Source organism: Heterocephalus glaber, unplaced genomic scaffold (genome assembly GCF_053883595.1).
Source record: "Heterocephalus glaber isolate CG9 unplaced genomic scaffold, H.glaber_assembly_v1.0 deba00001724, whole genome shotgun sequence".
Classification (NCBI taxonomy): domain Eukaryota; kingdom Metazoa; phylum Chordata; class Mammalia; order Rodentia; family Bathyergidae; genus Heterocephalus; species Heterocephalus glaber.
The window spans coordinates 658900-666795 of record NW_028258435.1 but is presented as its reverse complement, the minus strand read 5'-3'; the positions used below and the strand labels follow the sequence as shown (position 1 = coordinate 666795).

The 7896-nt window shown below is 48.7% G+C and overlaps 1 pseudogene; it reads right to left on the bottom strand.

Moving 5' to 3' along the window:
• Window positions 1-858: 858 nt before the first annotated feature.
• On the bottom strand, window positions 859-1967 carry LOC101717650 (translation machinery-associated protein 16 pseudogene; annotated as a pseudogene).
• Window positions 1968-7896: the final 5929 nt, after the last annotated feature.

Sequence of the window (7896 nt, the reverse complement as noted above, 5' to 3'; positions counted from 1 at the left end):
GGATGTTGGAAGGATGTTGAAAACGGAAGCAGGATTTTCAGTGCTTTCATGGCAATCTCAGGCTTTTCTGCCTTAACTTTAAGCCAGAATGTATGGAGGTTTGAAGTCATCTCAAACATACTTTCAGGCCACCTCCTCTGCAGTTGATCTTCCTCCAGAATGGACCAAATCAACAGAACTGGCTTATTCACAATAGGGCACAGTTTAATTCTTTCTCAGTTCTGGAGTCTTCTGGTTGGGAAGCGATGCTCAAACTCCTTTGAAAGCTGAGACAGGTGATCATGTACCAGCTGGGAGAAAGAAGGCCCTGGCTCAGGCTCTTTCAAAATCTCTGCTCGTGTTTGAAACATGTCAGAAATCCCAATTTTTTTTTTTTGCCAATAATTAAAAATATAGGAGTTTAATAAATCACATTTTAACAAATATTATTGAAGCATAGTTATTGAAAATTAAATAATTGGAACTTTAAGAAGTTATAGAAATAAACTTTATTTTTAATTTTCAGAAGTATAAAAGTTGTAACACTTTGTATAAGTTGTTAACAATTTAGTTGATACCTAGTTAATCTCACACAGCATTATTTTTTCCTTTTCTTGAAAACTTATACTTGCATCCTTTAAAAGACGGACTAACATATATTAGCATTTAGTAAATTATTTGAAGAGCGATATTCTAGAATATTCATGCTTGTCATGGTACTTGAAATATATTTAATGTATTAAATTAAGTAATGTATCTCAGAAGTTATTAATGTATCTCAGAATTATAATCATTAGCTCTCTAACCTTTGGGTCTGAATAAAATCTATCACTTTTCACAATGAGGAAGCAGAAAATAATATAATAATCAACTGGAGCTAACCTGAAATCATTTAATTCTCTTGGGCCTTTAAGAGACAGGGCCTGGTGGGATGTCATTATGGGACCCTTCCATTTTCTGGCTTCCTGTCTTGCCATGTGATCTTTCCCTCTCTTGTGCCCTCCCACCACTGTGATAACCATGCAGCATGATATGTAGCAGCAAGAGGAGGCCTCACCAGAGCCAGCACTGTGCTGTCTAGACATTCAGCCTCCAAATCCATGAGCTAAATAAACTTCTTTTCTTTATGTTATCCAGCCTCTGGTATTTTGTTATAGTAATGAAAAACAGAATATATCTTCTATTTTAGCAACTTAAGATAAATGAAACACAACTTTCATTTTTAAATAAAAATTACAATACCGTATTTGAAACTGCAAATGTGATTCACATTATGAGAGAATGAGTTAAACAGAAAATACTAGATAATTATTTCTCATGAGTAATGAGTGTGACTTAAAGTTCTCATATTACTTATTTTCAACTCAAGTAAGGACAATTAGGCCACAGGAGTCATTTCTTCATCCGAGTCACTTGATTTGCCTTTTAGTTCTAATTGCCCTAAATCTTTGTCTATAGTTAAATTCTGAGTTTTCTTCTTGTGCTTCTTAGCAACTGCATCATTCGCACAAAGTTTTCTCATTTTAATGTTTGACAATTTCTTCAGATCCAAATTCCATTCCCTAAAGGTTTTCAGACTACTTGCATGTAAAATGTCTGGAATCTCAAGGCCGTAGCCTTAATATTGCTGTTGTTCACGCTCCATTGTCTGCTTAATGACCATCTCCCAGGCTTGGTGGCACCTTCCCTGCCTGTCCTTGATGCTGTTGTGTAACTCAATCTGCTCCAGCTAGCTGCTGAATCGATTTAAATACCTTTCAATTAATTCACAAGTGTCTTTCTTTGAATATCTCATTTTTTTGGGATCCAGCTCATTTTGAAACCACTGCAGTTTTTCACCAATAAGGTTGAGATGTAAAGCCTTTTCATTCTTCAATTTTTCCTTCTTTTCTTGTTTGTGGGCCTCTCTTGTAATTTGTGCAGCTTTTCTACTATATGGGTGGATGATTTTTTTTTTCTGTGTTTTTTCCCTTTGGTGTTTTAGGCATGGTGACATCCTGGGGGCCACAGGGGACCTCCGCACTCCAGATCCCACAGGCTCACAGCCCCGAGTGGCGGCTCTCAGAAATCCCAATGTTCACTCATCACTCCCATAATTCTAGTTTTTGGCTTTGAATGCAGCCATTTTATCTGCCAAATTGAACACAGTTGTTGCTCTTCCCTGAAATAACAAATAGAGTTAGTTGAGCAGGTTGAACATGTCACTTGAATAAAACAAGTTTTGTGAATCATTCTTTGTCACTGAAGTGTGCTGCCAGAGAAATTGCTGAGGCAATTTTCATAACTCAAAAGCCCTGACGAGCAATCTATTTTAGAAGCCATCTCCTTTCTGTGTATAAGAGAAGACATGTGTGCTCTGTGTGCACCCCCTCACAGAGGTGCATGAACAAACCTGAGTTAAGGGCATGTACTTAATGTAGTTAATAATTTTAATCATACCCTGCAAAACCTTACTACATTTCAGATGGCATTTGCAGTTAGCCAGCCTTTCTCTCTGGGTGACAAAGTCCGTAAACTCACATTCAGGGGCAACCTGTTTGACCTGAGCAGTGAAAACAGAAAGCTGCCCAGTCTTGACAGCCACTTCATCTGTGCATAAACCTACACAAAATGACCAGTCCAGCTTTCCTGATACATAATCACTCAAAGACTTGAGTAGTTCTGCAGCTGTGGTGTTGGTTGGCAACAGAAGGGTACATAACATATCCTCATGCACATACTCCTGAAAAACATATCACACAAAAACAACCATTGTGTCCTTACTGTCGACATCAGTGGACTCATCAACCTGGATTGAGAATTATGCTGACTCGTTAATCCCCCTCTGCCTTTTCGCCAATTCAGCTAGGGATGGTGTAGCTGAAAGAGGGACCCACGCCACTTGTCCAGCTGTAGGATCCCCTAAGATTTCCCAACAGATGTCCTTCACAGCAGGCATGATCCACTGCTCCCCACTAGTAAAGGGCTCCCTAGCTTTAGCAATGCATTTAGCCTCTAAGAATGAGCTCTCAGAGTAGACATATTTGGTGAAGTGGTGGTTTTAATACTTATTTCTGTTTTTCATCTTCATGTTTTTTTGTTTTTCTGTTAAAAAACTCCAAGAGCTTGTCTTTTAGTGCAGGGTGCTTGGTCTCCATGTGGCATAGCAGTTTTGAAGGTTTTGTGGCTTCACTGGAGAGCTGGTCACCACATATTATACAAAGTGGGCTTGGAGAATGTGAATTGCCTGTTGCAGTGAACCCATAATTTAAGCAGGACTCTTGGTATTTTCTTTTAAGTGCAGCTTCTTCTTTTTGGTGGGCAGTCTTCTGCTGACTCGGCATTGGGTTTTTCCTACTTTTTGAAGACGTTCTCCAGTAAAATTGTTTTTGTTTTAGTTTTTTGACCAGAGCTAGTTTGTGGGCTTCCCCAAATGGTGACAGACCCAAGTGCACAGTGTGAGAAAGAGGGAGGGATGAAAGAGGTAAACAAAATAATGGGCAGGCCACAGGTGGACTAAGACAGGCATCGGATTCTGACTGAAGACCCGCCACCAGGTGGAGCTTGATTGTCACTTGCTGCTCACTGACGGGGTTTTGATATCAGTCTGCAAACACTGACCTATTAGGGTCTGCAGTCAAATCTCTCTGAGAATGTTCATCTGCATTTGCAGCTGCTCCCTGGCACCAGCATCACTGCCTCAGCTCCACCTCAGATCACAGGGTTAAATTCTCACAAGGAGCAGCAACCTAGGTCCCTGCACAGTTCACAGTGGGGCTTGGGCTGCTGGTGTAAATGCAGTGCTATGCTGGTCGACAGGAGGCGGAGCTTAGGCTGGGCACCCAGAGGATGCTCTGCCCCCTTAATGCTCACCTCTCGCAGTGCTGCCCAGGTCCTGCAGGCCATCTTGGGTCATCCTGGGATTCTGGGACCCTTCTGATATGTCATTATTACTTTGCAATATGGGAGGTTGATCCCAGGGCCTTCACTTAGCTACACCCCCAACCCTTTTGTGTTTTTTTCGAGATAGGGTCTCCCTAAGTCATTACATCTCCCAGCCTGGGTTTGAACTGGAAATCCTGCCTCAGCCTCCCAGAGCGCTTAGGATTACAGGTGTGTGGCACCATGCCTGGTCATTACTGATAATACCAACTGTTTCCTGTGTTACCAATTACACCACTGCAGGCTCTGAGGAAGTCTGGTGCATGGAGACATTATCCCTGGCACAGGAGGATGTCTTTGGAGTGGAAGAAGCTCAAGTTGTGAAAGATTAGCACCTTGAGAATTACTTGGGATTTACAGAAATGCAACACCTTGGGGCGGTGTATCAGAAGCTGTAATCCAGCTCAATCTCCAGCTGACTCATACATGCATTAAAATTGCACAAGGACTGACACTATAGATGTCTGGAATAGATAATTCTTTGGTTGCGGACCGTTCCCCATGCAGCATCTTTGGTTGGTACCCTAGATGCCAGTAGCACTGCTTCTCCACTGGTGAAAACTGATTATGTCTCCCAGCAGTCTCCAAGAGTCCTCTGTGGAGCACACCACCCTGCCCCTGAGAACCGTGGACTGGAGCAGGACTTCTGACCACGCAGCCCCAGACTGCCCCTCAGCAGCTCCCGGGGCTCCTCAGGATGCCTATTCTCAGGCTATGGGGCTGAGCAGCTGCGTTTCTTGGTTCTGGTGAACACTGAAGGATATTAGAGCAGCTGGGCATGGCAGTGCATACCTGCAATCCCAGCACTCTGGGAGGCTGAGGTAGGACTATCTCAAGTTTGAGCCCAGGCTGGGCAACTGAGTGACATAGGGAGGAGCTCAGTGGGAAGGCCCTAGTACACACACACACACACACACACACACACACACACACACACACACACACAGAGCAGGGTGGTCTTGTCTTGGGGGGACATAGGAAGCTCTATCTTTTCTCACCTACACCAGCGAATGCAGGAAGAGCCATGGACACAAACGGGGAGCCCCAGCTGAGGACCAATCGAGACAAATGCAGGAGTGATTTGCTCAGGGGACGCCAATAAGACAAGACCAGAATGCCAGGTTCCTGACTTCCTCACTAGGAAGATGACAAGGTGCCAGCCACCCCGGAACTGGCTGGCGAGGGAGGCCCCATGGGAAGTGTGGACACACCAATCAATGGCACAGTGCATGTGCAATGACAGCCTCTCCAAGGCAGGCTGACCACACTGCCCTGCGGGCTGCACAAAGCGGCTCGGAAAGGATCCCCTGCATCCCTGTCTTCCGGTCTCCAGTGAAGATTCTGGACCCGGCTCTCCCCGTCTGTTGGCTGCCTCCACCCCCAGCACCCGAGGTCACGGTGTTCCCTGGCTTCTGGAGGCGGTGCAGCACTATCAGGAGACACCCAGACTGCAAGCACTCACCTGAAAACGCCCACTGCGTGTGATAACCCAGAGTCACTCAGGCACTGCGGGACAAAAATAGACAGAAAGAGCTTCTGAAATGCTTTAGGAGGAGAGAGGTGGTAAGTGGGCTTCACACTCAGTCCCGGGCTAGGAAGGCGCCTCTGGGGAGACAGATTCATCCACAAGGGGTCCCTGTTCTGCTTGGCCTGGGCCCTTTCATGTCCACTGTCTTGACATGGGCCACAATCCTGCGGAAGAGGGTGCTGGGGTGACAGGGTCCCAGGTGGCTTTCTAGGTGCTGGTGTGAAAAGAACCGGACGTGCGCGTGACGGTAAGGAAGAGGCAGCGACGTGCAATGACGCTTACTTAGGTGGTGGTATGTGCAGAACAAGCGCGCTTGCGCTCGCAGAGGAAAATGGCCAGAGTGCTGAAGCCACTGGGTCTGAGGATTTGAATGACTGCTCGGGGTGCTGAGGTAGCTGCGTCTCCTCCAAGTCCATACCCATAATGCACCTGCTATGGCAGTGCTTATGTGTGAGCCCTCAATGAGCTCCAGGCGAAGCGAGGCTGCTGCAGATCCTGCCTGCAGGTCTAGCATCCTGTGCTCGTCTTATCTGTCCTCTGGGTACTGGGCCTTGGGACAAAGCTGGGGTGGGGTGGGGGTGGCCCTGGGTGCTGCCCAGGTTCAGGCGAGGGTACGGGAGTGGCCCTGCATCCCCAGTCGTACTATATTGGAAGGATTTAGCTCCGCTTGGGTTGGTGCTAGTTACTTGCTTCGGTCTCCTGGCCAAATCCATGCCAAGCTCTGGTGCCGGGCCGAGTCTGAGAGCCACAGTCCCTGGGGCCTTGCGTGCTGCTTGGGTCCTGGCTTGGTCTTGGCGCCTTCTGGTCCCAGCCTCTGCGGTGGCAGTGGGAAGCTCTGGCCCTTGCATTTGGGGGCAGCACAACACAGCCACACCCTACCCAGCTGTGCTCTGGCTCCGCCCTCGGGCTGGGCACCTCGGAGGGCACAGCACCACTGCGCAAGTCGCTGGCACCCGCGGATGCATCCTCCCAGCAACCCAGCCATGCTCACGTGACACGTGCCCCAGGGCCCCACCTCGGAACCTGCAGGCCCTGCTGCTGGCCCTTCTGTCCTTCGGCCCTGTCCCACTGGCTGATCTTGGCTTCCCGCCGCCTCCGGTCTGGAGCCAACACCATGCCTTTCAGCTGTTTCCCACCTGTGTAACAGCCACCCAGTGTCAAGTCCTGCCCACGTGGGACAAGCTTTCTGGGCCTCACTGGACCCAGACTGACCTGGAGGAGGCCTTTGTGGGTCGGTGGCCGAGGTGAGACAGAAGAGTGGACCCAGATAGAGAGAGGCAGGCTGAGTTGAAGGAAGCATGGAAGCTACCCGTGCAAAGGCCCTGTGGTCTGAGGCCTCTCCCGCATCTCAGGGGCGAGAGGACCCCTCAGCTGGAGCAAGGGGACCTCACAGGCAGCCCCAGCACAGCTGTGCCTCCTGCCCTTCTTCCTGGGGTCCAGCTGAGACAATGGAGAGTTGGGAAGGCCCCCCCAGGAGACGCCTGCCACGGGGTTTCCATTTTGCCTTCCGTGTGGAGCTAGGTGTGCATCTGAGGCCTGCCAGGGGCTGGCTTTCTGGGAACAGAGAGGGAGGACTGGGCCTCGGTCCCCACCGCACCACTCACGCTTCCTCCTGGGTAGTCGGCTCTGCTCGGGGCCTGCTGGCCAGAGCCCTTAGGTGTGGGCCATGGGTGGACCAGGGTGTGGAGCTGCAGGCGCGGAGACTGTGGCCCGGATTGAACTTCTCCCCGCACCTCCATCCTGTGGGGCTCAGGGCTCTTGGTTCCCGCACCACCTGGGAAGGTAAGAGCCGCACTGGTTTTAGGACTTTTCGGCAGTGCGTGTCTGTGGCTCTTCACCGGGAGTTGGTCGTATCCGTGTCGCCTCTTCTGCCTCTGTTCCCCTCCCCCTTCCCTCCCCTCCCCCCAGACCCCCTTCCCATCTCTGAAAGGTCTACCTCCGTGTTTCCTAACATCTCTTTTATATTTCTCTTTAAATTATTTATCCTTTGAGTTTAGGAGAAGCCATGTGGTATTTAATCCTCTGTGTCTGATTTATTTCATTTAACATTATGGTCTCAAGGTGCATCCATTTTCCTACAAATGACTCGACTTTATCCTTCTTTATGACAGAGTAGTACTCCACTGTGTGTGAACACCACTTGCTTTATCGATGGACACATAGGCTGCTCCAAGATTTAGCTATGATGAGTTGTGCTGCTAAAAGCACGGGTGTGCACTTATCATGTCACAGGATGACTTTAACTCTTTGGAAAGCCCAGTGTTTTAAATCCCTCATCCAAGCAAAGCCGACACTGGCTTGCAGCTCAGATGTCCAGAACTGCAAAGCTCAGCCTTCCCAGGGGACCAAGGGACTCAGGGTGCCCCTGCTGGCAAAGAAACAGCAAGGACAGGGAGGCGTCACCCCAACCTACAGCAGCCCGGTCAGGCGACAGACAGGTCTATGTGACAATGGCTCCATCACCTGCC